Source organism: Macrobrachium nipponense, chromosome 26 (genome assembly GCF_015104395.2).
Source record: "Macrobrachium nipponense isolate FS-2020 chromosome 26, ASM1510439v2, whole genome shotgun sequence".
NCBI classification, from domain to species: Eukaryota; Metazoa; Arthropoda; class Malacostraca; order Decapoda; family Palaemonidae; genus Macrobrachium; species Macrobrachium nipponense.
The window spans coordinates 74,458,684-74,463,894 of record NC_087215.1 but is presented as its reverse complement, the minus strand read 5'-3'; the positions used below and the strand labels follow the sequence as shown (position 1 = coordinate 74,463,894).

General features: G+C 35.1%; 1 long non-coding RNA gene across 1 annotated transcript in view; it reads left to right on the top strand.

Moving 5' to 3' along the window:
- Positions 1 to 850: 850 nt before the first annotated feature.
- LOC135200438 (uncharacterized) overlaps positions 851 to 5,211 on the top strand; it is a 112,446-nt gene continuing 108,085 nt past the window's right edge. Inside the window, exons 1-2 of the long non-coding RNA XR_010311286.1 lie at positions 851 to 1,310; positions 2,079 to 2,158. This is a non-coding gene — a long non-coding RNA (uncharacterized LOC135200438). The remainder of the gene's footprint in view (positions 1,311 to 2,078; positions 2,159 to 5,211) is intronic.

Genomic DNA, 5,211 nt, shown 5'->3' with positions numbered 1-5,211 from the left:
AATCTTTATTTATCACTTTAAATAAAATAAAAAAAATGTATTTAATAGTAAATAAGTATTTAAAATCCTTCAAAATTACTTGAGTCATCGTCACTTGAATTAAACAATTCATCAGACAAATTATCATTTACGGTTTCATCATAAGGATCCCAGTTTGAATATGGTGAATCAACTGCAGGTTCGTTTCCCCTCAAATGAGCCTGTTTATGCCATAGAAGAACCAATGTTCAAGGAATATTCCAACATAATAATAAAATACCGGCACGTCGTTTTAACAACCCAATCAAAACATTAACTTGAGTGACAGTTTGTACATATACATATATACGTAGGCTGTTATGCAGCGTTAGTTAGCGCTTTGTTTGTTTACATTACACTAGTAACGTATCTTTCGTTTCGTCATTTCTAATCATATTTGCCGGTATTCATCTTTTATATATTACACAGATTTGTTAATATACCGAGTATATTACCTGTATTTCTTATGGTAAGTAGAGCAACGTATGCACCGTAATAACATTCAGGCTATTTTATATGATTCGTTTTACACTGCTGCTTATTTTGAGCGTACGGTTGGCCTCAAATTTTATAGGTCGACTAATATACCCAATATTAGTTAAAATCATAAAAATTTACTCAGAATTGGGGGGTCGACTTATCTTCCGGTCGACTTATACGCCGAAATATACGGTATATATATATATATATATATATATATATATATATATATATATATATATATATATATATATATATACTGAAGTCATTCCGAAAAATGAAATCTTCACCACACATATGTGAAATTGTGATTTTTTCACGTGGAATGAAAACTAGACGATAAAACCTCATTTATTTTGTACAAATTACGAAACTGCCAAAACATCATGATTGACAAGATCGTTTTCTCTTGGTAGAGTTACCTCAAGCGCCGTTCTCTTTTTGCCATTTTGAGAAGCGGACAAATTCTCACATTTTTCTCTTAAATTCCAGAAATAGTGAGACATTAATATATAGCACCTATTTACTTTATCCTTTATGCATTTTTCTACGTTTCGTTAATTCAGTTTCCTTTAGTTATTTTACTCATTGTTATTAAAAAGTTGACTGACTGACCGTCGCAGAGAAACAATGTCGCGTTATGTCAGTGTTACAGTTCCTTGTCCTTTTGTGTTTAATGGCCTCATATTTATAATACAGACAGATGGGAGTCACAGCAGACACATTAATCGAGAAGCATATAAAATCAAGATACGCCGAATGCAAGAAGATTCGTCAATTTAAAGCGAATTTTATAGAAAAAACTGGAAATTGTAGGTTACCATAATCGATGTCCCGGATCCTGAGAATGGCCTTAAGACGTAGGAAACTTTTAAGGTCATTGTAATAATTAATTCTGCTTTTAGCTGGAGCATTATAATCCTTGCTAGATGTCTCTTAGACATTTAGTAATCGTATCTTTCTATGTTGCTTTATCACATTTCTTTGCTTCAGAATACTTGGGTAGCCTAGCTATAGGCTACTAGCTATAGCTACCTAGCCTAGCTAGTACTATGTACCTAAGTCTAGTAAAGAGCTTTAAAAGGTCGTAGCCTAGATCCCAACCTTGTAGGATTCCTGTTAGGACTTTTGACTTTTAATTATTGTTTCGAGGTAGGATACTTAAAAAGTTTAGTTTGGTAATTCTATATAACTAGCCTATTCTGCAGAATGACTATCAGACTTTTTTTTATTTAGACATATAATTAATCTTTTAAGGTTACTTAGGTAGGCTGTCACATTTCCCTGTTTTCAGAATATACCTAGGTAGGCTACTTATAAAGTTAAAAGCTTTTAAACACTTGTAGGTCCTTGCACTGCAAAATGTCTGTTGGGCTTTTTTTTTATTTAGACATATATTCTTTTGATGGTTATTAGGCTAGGTATCAGAATAGCCTGCTATTTAGCTATACTAAAGTTAATAGTTTTTAAATGGTCAGAGAACCTAACCTTGTAGGATGTCTGTTACTCCTTTGTTTTAAATTTAGACATTTTTTGTTCTTTTGGGGTTCCTTACGTTATCACATTTCCCCTTTTTTCAGAGTCCTTATAGCACTTGTTAAAAGGTTTTCAATCCGTCACAGAACAATCTCAAGGAAGCCCCAGTAGGCCACAGGCTTACGTATGTATTCTTCATTTATATATTTATTTTATGTTGGTCTCATATCAATTTAGAGTAATAGGCCTATATGCTTGTTTCCATTTTGAAAGAATGAAAATGTCTTTGTTTATCAATTGTGTGATTGCATTATTTTCCATTACTATCCTAAGTAGAGCATTTCAGATGTCCCTTAGGCTAGGGCAGTTACTGTAATCTTACAAAGTTCTCTTTCGACAGATGTTGCAAATTGTGGTCTGTGCCTTAATGTTTACCTAAAGGTTTGTTAGTCCTGCAAGTTTCTGTTGTTGATTGTGAACCAAATTGTCGTTTTTTCTTCAAGATTTAGGTCAGGTTATAGCCTAGGCCATCGCATATGTATTCTTCTATGAACATTTTGGCTGCGGCAGTTGCTGAATCATTATTTTCTAAATGTTGAAATTTTCCATTGTTTATAATAGGCCAATATATGGCATTCTAGACTCTTATTCTTTGAAATAATCCAGTGTATTGGAAATTTCCAAATATCTTGAAAACCACACTGGATGTAAATAGGTAGTTTCATACTATTTCTTATCCTACCTTGAAACTATGCAGTATTGTGGGCACTATATATCTGATTTTACCAGCAGCAACTGGAGTGGCTCTTGCTACTGGACAACAGTTGAATAGCCACAATCTCTGTCACAGTTGCTCAGACTCTCATAAATCATCTTTGGGATCATCATTGCTTCTCTTTATGAATTGAATAACGAACCTTGTTGATATTGTCGAAATCTTGGAACTCGATCAGGCCTTCTTCATGATTTCTAACGGTTTTTTTGAGGTCTGTTTTTTTGAGTTGTTAGCACCTCCCTGGACTCTTAGGAGGTGATGGGGCCATACACAAAGAAGTCAGCAAATGCAATAAGTTTGAGGGAAAGCACTCTGTCAGAAGATCATCTGGATAGAGTGAATATGGTTAAATGAGGTATTTCTATAGATACTACCCTACATACAAACATGTTACATTCTGGACAGTCATTTGTACATTTAATTATTTTCAAGTTGATAACTGTACTCTTTGTGCCTATTAAAGTACAGTATGATGTAAAGTCAATACAATACTGTATGTTTTTCAACCTAAAACACAATGCACTGTACACACAGTATGCTGTATGCACAGAATAGGCTCATAAAATAAATTCAGATAGATTTTAATGCTGCTTTTGATTTAGCAAATCACAAGGGACTTGTTTATAAACTTCAGAATCTGGGAGTGTGTGGGTGTGTTCTAGGATTACTTCAAGATTTCCTGACAGGTGTAGGGATCTTCATTGAGCCAAGACCTATTTTGTCTTGAGTTTTACAGGGCAGTGTTCATGGTCCACTTATTTTTAGTGTATACAAGATGACATGGCTTTTGCCTGGAAAACAATTTTGTTCAGTATGCCGATGATGCAATGCCTGTGATTGTAGTAAAGTCTCCACTTTTGAGAAATGAAGCTGCTCTCAGCCTCAGTCGGGACATGAATCAGATCATGGAATGGTGTAGTCAGTGGGATATGAGGCTGAACTCTAGTAAAATAATAACACTATTGATTAGCAGATCTTTTACAGATTTACCACCCCATCCTCTCATTTAGGTGGATGGAACTTTGCTGAACAAGTCTGAAGTTTTAACTTTTCTCAGTGTAACCTTTGACTCACATCTAACTTTTGGGAAACATCTAATGAAAGTTTTGGCAAATGCAGCACAAAAGCTAGGCAGTGTTCTTAAGGCCTCATATATTTATAACAGCTAAAACCAGTGCAACCTGTTTTAGGTCATTATACTCGCTTTGCTAGAATACTGTTCCCTGGCATAGAACTGCTCCTGCCAGAGATGTATCTCTTGATAGAGTGGTTCGTGGTGGTAGGTTTCTGTTTCCTAATTGTAGTAGTCGTGACTTGGACCATCGACAGTTGGTCTCTTGTTTGTCACTTTTTCATAAGTTTTATTTCAACAGATCTTTCACATTCACAATTGACCCCTAATCCTCTTTATACACTGAGAGCAACCAGATTAGCTGAACAGCAGCACCTTTATTCCTCACACTGTTGGACTGTGGAACTTCAGCCTCCCAGCAGAGGATGTCGTGCAATTGGAACTTCTTCAGAAGTTCAGGCGAAGGTGTAATTCATTACTACCCTAATACTATCCTCCTTCCATTTTAATACATTTTGTAATAAGTGGGATCTCTTCTTTCTGTATTTTCCTTTACCTCCTCTTACTTCTTCCTAATGAACACCACCTTCTTTGGAAGCTTGATTTTCAAGTCAATGACCCCTTTGGTGAGTTTGTTCCGTGTGAATAGGTTTCATCTTCAAAATAATTGAACACAAATTTAATATGCAATCCAATAAGTAGGGTTTTAGTATTTGTAGTAAGAATATTTCATCTGTACATTTATAAGGTGGATTTTCTTATATGAGCAGACTGCAAACTCATATGCATGCATTTTAATGTGGCAGGATTAAAGGCCCTTAGATCATGAGGTGGGCGATAGCTGCAATCCAGAGCTATAAGTTTCCGGGAAAGTTCAACGCTGGGGCATATTACCTTAGCAGGTGTAATTAAGAAAAGAATTTCACTTTAGTGGGGGTGTGTTGTCAAAGCACCATTTTCACACGCATCAAGAACCAGTAACAGACACTAGTTATGTTATCTCTTTAGGCTAATAAGACCGTTAGTTTTGATATTACTGTCTTTAATGGCAAGTCTGTCATAAAAAAAAGCAGAATGGCAACAAAAACCAACACATATGATTGACCTCAACAAGGTTTTATTTATGAAACATGCAGTTAATGTGCATTTCATATTATTTTAAATGTAAAATATTATTACAAAGCCCTAAGCCTAACTTCAAATGCCCAGGACAAGTTTCCCCACACATACTCTTCTTTAACGGGTGAGAATTGATGCACAAAATTGTAAGAAAAGAATTGGATACCAAATATGAATATGATTCTGGAAAATGGTCATGCTTGAAAACTCCAGAACCTCCCTCAAATATTTTGCTTACTGTTTCCTTCAAAAATGCCCTGTAAACAGTAAT